Source organism: Siphateles boraxobius, unplaced genomic scaffold, assembly GCF_051911475.1.
Source record: "Siphateles boraxobius isolate OS27281-9 unplaced genomic scaffold, OSU_SipBor_1 31, whole genome shotgun sequence".
Taxonomy (NCBI): domain Eukaryota; kingdom Metazoa; phylum Chordata; class Actinopteri; order Cypriniformes; family Leuciscidae; genus Siphateles; species Siphateles boraxobius.
In genome coordinates, this window is record NW_027508931.1 from 15,311,000 (window position 1) to 15,322,492 (window position 11,493).

The following is an 11,493-nucleotide window of genomic DNA, read 5'->3' on the forward strand; positions in this document are numbered from 1 at the left end:
CCATTACCAGAACCTGCTCGGGCTCACCTCAGTGGGATGAAAGCACCTTTTGGTCTGCAGGACCCAACGAGAAATAGTTGGCAGTAGCTTCGCGCTGCCAAGAATTCTACTAGAGGTACCAGCCTCTCGAGACTGGTTTCTGGATTTAGCTTTTGCTGGGCAATCAGCCCGTTGCCCTGTAACGGCGAACCGGCAGGGAACGACTGAACTGACTGCTCTAGGACCCTCCTCGGAGGGGGCTGGCATCCCAGGGCCACTACGTTTCCGGGTGGCACTTGAGATATGTGCTCGCCGGAGACCGCTGTGCCCTGTAACACAAGAGGTGGCAGGGTTAGCAGAACGGTCCCTAGAGGGCACTGAAGGGAGACAGGCACCGTAAAAAGAGGTGTTAACCGCTCTGCTTCTTCCCACCTTTTTTTGCAGCTTTCTTGGAAATAATGACGGTCCTCAGATCCATCTTATCCCTTGAAGGCTGCTGTTGAGCGCGCTTTCCGTGTCCCCAGACTTTTTGTGGGGGAACACGGGAAGCAATGCTCTGTTTTTGTGTGGCCCGGTGTGAGGAGCTGGTTTTAAAAGTTTGGGGCTGCTCCCACTCAGCAACCCCGGAGGCATGAGTCTGGCGAGGGAGAAGTTTTTGGAAGGCAACCGTTTCTTGTATTGCTGATTCCTGAACCCTCTCGACGACCGTGTTCACTGCGTCGCCGAAGACGCCAGATAAAGAGATAGGAAAATCCATTAAAAAAAAATATTTTCTCATTTTCTTTAATATTGCTCAAATTGAGGCAGAAATGTCTCTCAGTGGCAACTAGGGCTGCCATAGACCGGGCGATGGAAATAGCCGTCTCCTTGGCGACCCCGAGAGACAAATCTGTGGCTCGACGCAGTTCGCAAACTGCGTTCGGGCCAAAAGCCCCGCCCTCATTAATGTCTCCTAACATTTCAGCCTGGTAAGGCTGCAGCAGCAACATTGTGTGAAGACATGCTGCAGCCTGACCAGCCGCTGAATAAGCCTTACCCACCAAAGCTGAAGTTAATCTAACTGGCTTGGTGGGTAATAATGTGGCTTTAAGGGAAGATGCAGTATCAGGGGAGAGATAGCTCGCGAGCGTCTCTTCCACCTTCGGCATTTCCCCATATCCGTGCTCTTTATATTGTATTATATATATATATATATATATATATATATATATATATATATATATATATATATATTTTTTTTTTTTTTTTTTTAAATAGTGAGAAAACTCTTGCCTAGTGACAACTAAGGACAGACAAAAACACTTGAGACAATGATTTCACATATAGCACTTGCTGAAGGCACAGAAGCTGTCGCGCTTGTGTTTTTGGGGTGCTTTATAGTTTCCTGGTCGATGACGTCACCCGCCTATGGCGTTCCGTCCCTCCATTGGACTGATTTCATACGTGCTTCAGGACGCACACATGCAGGGGCGTTCCCACAGCGTTGACGCTGCTCGAGTTCCCTTGAAAGGGAAATAGTCGAACTTCGCATGTAATCAAATTTCTTAACAAACGTAAACCCAAAGCTTTATGCTGTCTGACTATTCTTTATAAAAGAAGAGATGCGCAATATTTGTGTTGAAAATACAAACAAACTGATTTGCTTCCTCTTACTTCTTTTTCTTTACATTGCATCTGCATGCATTGGAGATTGTTTCCACGTAATGAGCAGATTCGTAATGTGTAACGTAATGTGATCAACACCACTAAAGGGACATGTCACATCCGGTGTGAGTAGGTTGTACGCTGTGCTCGCCTCGTTGCCGCTTTTTTGTTTTGTTTGTTTGTTTGTTTAGCGTCTACCGTGCCTCTCTTTTACGTTGGCTTGGACATTATTAATTTCATTTTCCTGTGGATTTTTAATGTGGATATAACACGGACATTGACAACTTTCCAACTCATCGCTGGCACTCAACTAACTCGCATAACTCATACTCCTCTGCTGCTATCTGTTGATCTTCGCGCTACTCCTGCAACTGTAATAACAACAACAACGCTGTCGTCCCGGGTACATTACCCCCTGATGCGGAGATATGCCGAGGAAACCCAATAGCGCAATAATGGAGGAGGAATTAGAAAACATAAAAATATCTCTGTACACCTTGACAGCTGAGATACAGAAAATCTCGACGCAACAAACGACTAGAATGGAATTGATGCTTGAAGTGAAAGAATTAAAAAAAAGCAAAACGAGAAAAAAAAAAAAAAAAATAATAACCCTGGAAAACCGATTGGCGGATTTGGAGCAATACACCCGAATCAATGACCTCATCATATCAGGCCTGGATGTCAAGCCGCGTTCCTATGCTAGAGCAGTGGCGTCAGGCGGAGGGGAGCCAACTGACCAAGACTTGGAGTCTGTGGAGCAACAAGTGGTATGGTTCATGAACAGCAAAGGGATTGTCTTGGACAGTAAGGACATTGAGGCCTGCCACCCGCTGCCTCGTAAAGATAGACAACTCAAACCAAGTATAATACTGAGATTCGCAACTAGGAAAAAAAAAAATCGCACTACTCAAGCAAGGGAGAAACCTGAAAGGGACAAATGTGTACATCAATGAACATTTGACAAAAAAAAAAAAAAACTCTGACATCACCAGACAAGCACGACAATTTCGCAAAGAAAACAAAATCCAGGCAACATGGACATCCAATTGCAGGGTGTTCATCAAATTAAATGGATCTCCTGAAGAAGCTAAAGTTCTGCTGATTAAGGAATGCTGTGAATTGGATCAGTACAGATAAGGTAACAAATAACCTTACTTTCATTCACCATGATGACAGACATTCTAACTAACGACTCGTCCTCATCGGACAATGAGGATACAGCTGATATTCAGGAGTCAGAGTTAGAAATATTTTCAAAAGTTGAGCACAAACCAATGAATATGCTAAATAACATGGATCCTGATATACATTTTATAACTCTATCTCTCATAACTGTAAATATTATCGCAATTAAAACATTAAATAAGGCAGATCGTATGTCAATAATGCACTTAAACTGCCACAGCTTATATGCAAACTTTGAGTATGTTAAAGAATATTTGAACAAGCTAGATGTCAAATTCAATGTATTTGCACTATCAGAGACATGGATAAATGAAAACAAATATGGGAATTTTAAACTTGATGACTATCAAATGTACAACCAAAACAGACACCATAAATCTGGTGGGGGGCTTGCACTTTATGTGCAAAAAGAATTGAAAGCTCAGAAGGTTGATTGTATGACTATGGAAATAGATCATGTGTTTGAATGTGTCACGGTTGAAATATTTACTGATAAAATGAAAAAAATTCTTATATCTTTTATTTACAAAGCTCCGGGTGCAGACATGGAAGTGTTTATTGATCACATGGAAAGGTTGTTTACAAATAAGAATCAAAAAGATCTAATTATATGTGGGGATTTCAACATAGATTTATTAATAGCTAAATTACATAGACCCAGTGGAAAATTCATAGACACTATGTACAGTCTTTATTTATATCCAACAATTACACGTCCCACATGGATTACTGCACACTGCGCTACCTAAATCGATAATATATTCACAAATATTCAGAACTCTAATATATCAAGTGGATTGCTGGTTAATGATATCAGTGATCACTTACCAATTTTTTATATTCTATGAAAAAAGAATAAATACGAAAAAGATAAAAAAAAAAAACAAAGAAAATCAGACTAAGATCTGAACAGTCAATAAATATTTTTAACCAAAGCCTGTCCAAACAAAATTGGGACCAAAAAGTAACAAATATGGATAAACGTCTCGGGTTACGACTGTAACCCTCGTTCCCTGAGAAGGGACGCTGCGTCGAGAATCAACACATTGGGGAACGCCTCCAGCGTGACGCGTCTGAAGCCTGTATGGAACTAGTCCAATCTTGATTGGTGTCGCGTCATGACGTCAACCGTGACGTCGCATGTGACGGTAAGCGGAAGCTATAAAAGGGAACCCGATCATAACAATGTCAGCTTTTGATTGGTCGAAGCAAGTCGCTCTCAGGGGTGCTAGAAGTGTGCCCGAGGGACGCAGCGTCTCGTTCCCTTCTCAGGGAACGAGGGTTACAGTCGTAACCCGAGACGTTCCCTTTCGAGGGAACTCGCGCTGCGTCGACAATAGACACATTGGGGAACGAAATACCCACTGCGCCACACTGAGAGAATACGCCCTGGTGTGAAGCAATCTGGCACATTTAGGACGAGAGAACTTGTGAACCCGGAGTAAAGGGCAGATCCAGACTGTAGTGTCTAATGAAGGTGTGAGGGGAGGCCCAGCCCTCGGCATCGCAGACCTCGTGAAGAGAAACTCCTGACAGCAAAGCTTTAAAGGAGGCCACTCCTCTAGTTGAGTGGGCTCTTATCAGAAGAGGCGAAGGCAAGCTGCGCGCCTCGTAAGCTGAAGATATAGCCTCTACTATCCATCTGCTGATAGTCTGCTTGGAAACAGGGGAACCCCATCTTAGGTGACCCGAAACGTACAGGTAACTGGTCCGACTTCCTCCAGCCCGAGGTTCTATGAGCATAGACCTCCAGGGCTCGGACCGGACACAATAAATGCTGCTTAGCTTGCTCATCCGACACATGCGGTGGAGGATGAAATGCCTGAAGAATTATAGACCGTGGCACATTTGACGGCACCTTAGGCACATAGCCAGGTCTAGGGTGGAGAAAGGCCTTTACTTTGCCGGGAGCGAACTCGAGGCAAGAAGGAGCAACCGATAAAGCCTGCAGGTCCCCAACTCTCTTGAGGGGCGTAATGGCTTGCAGGAAGGCTACTTTAAAGGACATAAACTTCTCAGACACCTCATCCAATGGTTCGAAGGGTGCCAGGGATAACCCTTCGAGGACCACTGTCAGATCCCAAGTGGGAACTCTAGACTGGATGACAGGCCTCATTCTCCTAGCTCCACGAAGAAAACATACGATTAGTGGGTGTCTCCCCAAGGTGCCCACCCCTAGAGGCGTGTGGAAGGCAGCTATGGCCGCCACATAGACCTTAAGCGTGGACGGGGAGAGACCATTAGAGAAACGACTCTGGAGGAACTCCAGCACTGAAGCCACTGGGCAGTTAACTGGGTCCAACTGAAGTTCTCTGCACCATAAGTTAAACACATTCCATTTTAATACACAAAGTTTCCTCATGGAGGGGGCTGTAGAGTTTAACCCTCTGGGGTCCTATGTGTTTTTGGGGTCCTGGAGCATTCTGACATGCTCTAACATTTGTGCTTTTTTCAGTTATTTATAAACATGTTAATGGCAAAGGTGTAAATTCACTCTATATAGCACAAACAGGGCTACCATAATATGTTAGCAAGATGTATGTACATGTTTGTATTTTTGAGAGAATATTGTTTATGCATGGTTATTGAAAAAACTAAAACTTGAAGTCTCTGAAATAAGGCCACAAAACACATACTAAATATGTGTCCACAAGACCTTTGACTAATGGATGTTCTCGCCTAGGATTTTTGCTTCAAAATGATCTGAAAATCATCCTTCCAAATCATTCACATAAAACAATACATTGATTTAAATTTAGTAAAACACTTTTTGTTTGGAAAGGCAATATGCGAAATGGGCGTGACTCATGTATAATGGTCTGATTCACACCTGTGAAGACAAAAGACCTACTTAATGAGCCTGCATAATGAGCTTTTCACAGGTGTGTCACTGAGCCACAAGAAAGAATACAAGGACACAAGAAAAGAAATGTGTATATATACAACAAAATTGGTTCACAGTTGGAAACATCTATAAAAAAATAGTATTTTTCCACTTGTATTTTTGCTTGCAAATTGTATAATATCCAAGGTGAACATTTCTAGTAATTGTGTAGTTAATTCTCATACTGTATTTTCAGAAAGTTTTGGATATGTATCCTCTCCCCAAATTTGTCACTAATAAAACACAATACAAATAATTTGAAGAGAAGGCTTATATTGACATTTTAAGATTTTGTTTACATCTACCTTGTAAATATATTATTTGCTATTTTATTAAAAAGGTTACAATTACAGCAACAATTAAAATAACAATATTTCAAGTGTAATATTTCTTTGTAAAAACTAAAGTATACATTTTATCATACATATTTCAAAGTTAAGGATTCATTAGTTTGAATAAAGCCTACATTGGAACAAACACTATAATAGCATCCTAGTTGATGACTTTATTTTTGACAAAACAAACATAGCCTAATATATTTAACATTTGAGCAGAAATTGGTGAACAAAAGCTTATTCAATGTGGCAGTAGTCTATAGTTTAGGCTACAGTTAATAATCTATCCAAAAACTAGTCAACGAAATGTTGTCTTTCATATTTCTTCTGTAACATAGGCATATTGTTTGTTGTTTTTATGATAGCCTATATTAGGGCATATAAATATTAATATACAGTTTAATACGTTGCTAATACAAAGACATTTTAACGTTATTTCAACATATTTCAGTCGATTTTCACTCATCTCAGTATAGCAATAGGGTTTGGTAAAAACTGTTCAGTTCATTCATTCACACACAGACGCGATTCATATTTAAACAGTCTTTTTGCGGTTTACATACACTATGATATCGCAATTAGAACACTAATAAAAAAACTTACTTCTCAGATGGATATTTCATATTTCTTTGTAAAAACTAAAGTATACATTTTATCATACATATTTCAAAGTTAAGGATTCATTAGTTTGAATAAAGCCTACATTGAAACAAACACTATAATAGCATCCTACTTGATGACTCTATTTTTGACAAAACAAACATAGCCTAATATATAACATTTGAGCAGAAATTGGTGAACAAAAGCTTATTCGATGTGGCAGTAGCATATTTTACATTAAACAGTTAATAATCTATCCAAAACTAGTCAACAAAATGTTGTCTTTCATATTTTGTCTGTAACATAGGCATATCGTTTGTTGTTTTTATGAGCCTATATTAGGGCATAAATATTAATTTGCAGTTTAATACGTTGCTAATACAAAGACATTATAACGTTATTTCTACACATTTCAGTCGATTTTCACTCATCTCAGTATAGTAATAGGATTTGGTAAAAACTGTTCAGTTCATTCATTCACACACAGACGCGATTCATATTTAAACAGTCTTTTTGCGGTTTACATACACTATGATATCGCGATTAGAACAATAATAATAAATAACTTACTTATCAGATGGATCCGTTGCTCCTCGTAATGAAAAAAAACAGCACATGTTCTGAGGTAAATGTCCCAGGATTACTCCTCACACAGCCTCGCAAGAAGAAATAGTAGGCTACATTAATCTGATGATTACATTTGTTGTGTTTATGTTGCGTTTATGAGGGGCGTTGACACTTTGCATGTGTTGCTTCAGATCATTTGCGTTTGAATAGCGCGCGCTCTCCGTGGGCGTGTCACATTAGCAGAATAATGAGCTGAGAGAACGATAATGAGATCGGCTGACACCTCTCTCTTTTTTAATAGATTACATAAACAGAGAATATTTATTTTAGTTTTGAATTAGATATTTTAAAAGTACAAACTTAAATGATTATAAAGATATTTTGCTCATGCTTGTGTGAATAGTATTCGCTGAGCTTTGTTTAAGTTTAGAGACGTGCACCAGAAAAAAATTTAACGGAGACAGAGAGGCAGAAAGCACACCCTGTTTATTTTCTTCATTTTACAAAAGCACACGGTTTTGATGTTAATGTGACACAAAAAAAAGAAGACCCTCTATAGTTTATAATCATGTATTGCTTTTATTTATATGACCAAAAATGACGGAGTATTTTAAGTCTATGTTGCTGCTATGTGGAAAAAAAACAGCAAAACGCGCCGGCGCGTTTCTCGACCCCAGAGAGTTAAAATGGTCTCAACAACCTCAGTTGAGAGACCAATATTTATTAGCTGGTCCCCCTCAGGGGCCAGACCCATAGCTTCCATTGCTCCGGCCGGGGGTGAAATATTGTGCCCCTGGCCTGAAAAAGAAGGTCTCTCCTGATCGGAATTTGCCACATAGGGCCTGCTCGGAGGACCATGATGTCCGAGAACCATACTCGGGCGACCAGTACGGGGCTACTAGGAGTAAGCTGATCCCGTACCACCGGACCCTCTCTAGAACCCCTGGGAGCAGAGCAATCGGGGGAAATACATACTGACGTAGCCTTGGCCATGACTGAACCATGGCATCCAGCCCCAAGGGAGCTGGATGCGAGAGAGAGAACCAGAGTGGACAGTGAGTGTTCTCTTGAGAGGCAAATAGGTCCACTTCCGCCTGTCCAAACTCCTTCCATATTAACTCCACCGACTCGGGGTGGAGTCTCCAATTTCCGGGCCTCAGCCCCGGCCTCAACAGGATGTCTGCTCCCACATTGCTGTCCCCAGGGATAAACATCGCTCTGACTGAGAGCAGTTTGCCCTGGGACCACAGGAGGACCTGATGTGCCAATCTGCATAGAGGGCGCGATCTCAGGCCCCCCTGACGATTTATATAAGAGACCACCGCCGTATTGTCTGTCCGTACTAGAACATGATGGCCTATGAGGTCTGGAAGGAAGTGTTTGAGAGCCAAAAATCACAGCCAGCATCTCCAGGCAGTTGATGTGCCAAGAGAGATAGTGGTCCTTCCAGAGACCCCGGTGTAGCGGCCTTCCATAACCGCACCCCAGCCTGTGAGAGAAGCATCCGTAGTAACAATCTTTCTTTCTGCTCCCAACACAGGGCCTAGGGACAGGAACCAATGTGTCATCCACTTACCAAAGAACGAAGGCATCTGCACGTTACTTTGATAGTGCGAAATGGGTTCCCCCTCGGGGAAAACCCTCTGGTCCTGAGCCACCACTGTAGGGCTCTCATGTGCAGCAGGCCAAAAGGAATAACGTTGGACGCTGCTGCCAGGAGACTTGCACTATTTGAAAGTGTTTGACCGTGATGGTTTGGCCTAGCCTGAAGCTCGAAACTGTAAAGATGGTATTTATATAAGCGGGAGACAGCTGTGCCCGCATCGTGATTGAGTCCCAAATTACCCCCAGAAAAGTAGCCTTTTGTAGAGGAACCAATGAAAAAAATATAAAACAAACCCAGTAATATTGTGAAATAATATTTCAATGTAAATCAGCTGTTTTCTATGTAAATATATAGTAAAGTTTAATTTATTCCTGTGATCAAAGCTGAATTTTCAGCATCATTACTCCAGTCTTCAGTGTCACATGATCCTTCAGAAATCAGTATAATATGATAATTTGATGCTCAAGAAACATTTTCATTATCATCAATGTTGAAAACAGTTATTTACATTTTTATTTCAGGATTCTTTGATGAATAGAAAGTTCAAAAGAACAGCATTTATCTGAAAAATAATCTTTTGTAACATTAAACACTACTGTTCAAAATTTTGGGGTCAGAAATAATTTTCTTTTTTTTGGGGGGGGGGGAAATAAATAAAATGGATCAATACTTTTATTCATCAAGGAGGAATTAAATTGATAAAAAGTAACAGTAAAGACATTTATAATGTTACAAAAGATTATATTTCAAATAGATGCTGTTGTTTTTAACTTTATGTTCATCAAAGAATTAAAAAAAAGGTACACAACTGTTTTAAACATTGATAATAATCATAAATGTTTCTTGAGCATCACATCATCATATTATACTGATTTCTGAAGGATCATGTGACACTGAAGACTGGAGTAATGATGCTGAAAATTCAGCTTTGATCACAGGAATAATTTACGCTTTTTACTATATATTCACATAGAAAACAGCTGTTTTACATTGAAATAATATTTCAAGACTTCCTGTGACGTCATGGTTGTGGCGGCAGCCTGATTTTTAAGCTCCCAGAGGACAATTTGTAAAAACTAGCCAAACCTTAATTATAAACCTTATTTTCTGCCAAAAATACTCACAATAAGCAATCGAAATGGCCTGCAATCGAAAAGATACAGATAAGAAGGGTAAATCATCGAAAAAAGAAGAACAACCGAACCTAAAGGATGAGCGAGGAGAAGAGCACATGGCGGCAGTGCTCGCCGAGCTGCGAATACTAAGAAAGGAGCACACTGAAGCCTCTAAAGACACTAAAGACTCCTTAGCAAGAGTAGAAGCCGAACTAGCCGAAGTAGACGAAAGGATGACGAAAGTAGAACAGCGTGTGACTGAATAAGAACAGAGGCTGAGTGATGCAGAAGATAAATCGCAAAGAAATGAGCGAGCCCTTCATTACTTGCTACTAAGAGATACCAGCTTGTCTGCAAAATGTGAAGACCTAGAGTCCAGAGCAAGACGGAATAACGTCCGCATATACAGCGAGAAAGAAGACGAAGAAACCAACAAAGACATGCTGAGTTTCGTAAATGATCTCATCCGAACCTCGCTGACATTACCAGAAGAGCTCAAATTAAATATAGAGAGGGCACACGGCTCGCTGACTATGAAACCGAAAGACGCAGCGAGTCCCCCGAGATCCATTATCGTTAGATTTCTGGACTACAGAATCAAAGAAACGGTAATCCAAGAAGCATGGAAACATCGCGAAGGAGTGCCATATAACGGACAGAGGATTTTCTTTGACCAGGACTACACGTCAGACATCCAGAAGAAATGCAAGAAAGTAAGAGACATGATGAAATTGCTTAAGGAGAAGAACATCAAAGCTCACCACCATTTCCTGCCGAGCTGAAAATTCACTTGAAATCTGGGACGAAGACCTTCACGACCCTCGCAGACGCGGCCGCAACACTCGGAGAGCTGGGTATCCAGGTTCAATTGAACAAACGAGAGACACTACAGGCGGAACTTTTGAAAAACAAATGGACCGAGGCTTCAACGTCAAACAGAGCGAATTCAATGACCAACGCAGACTTGAAGATCATTCTCCATGGTGGCCATCGATGAACAAATGAAACATTTCTGAACAGTTAGTAAGTAGTGATTTATAAAAAATAAATAAAATAAATAAATAAAAAAACGATTTAAGTTACCCTTTAACACATGTTTGGCTAGTTTTATTATTTTAAGATAACTAATAAGAGAGGACGGGTTCTCCTCAGTAGAGCGGTTTCTATTTTTTTCTCTCTTTGATTTTTTTTTTTGTATAATATATATATATATATATATACACACATTTGTTTTTTTTTTGGTTGTTTTTTTTTGGTTGTTTTTTTTTTTGGTTTTCCGTCGACGTTCCATATTACAGGCAACTTATCACGCGTAAGCTATATGATAGTTGCAACAGCACTGTGTGCACCTCCCCAGAGAGATCGGTCGCAACTCTCTGTCCTTGTTGAGACTGAGTTTATGGTTGTTAGAACAGTCGGGTGTTTGGAAGTTGTTTATTTCTTTCTTGTTCTATTTGTGAGTTCTTGTTCTCCACAATGGTGAAAGTTATGTGTTATTCTTACAATTAAGCAGTCACATAAGATACTTTGTAAACACGGGTATGGGTCTACATTTGGAAAAGTAATGTATAATAT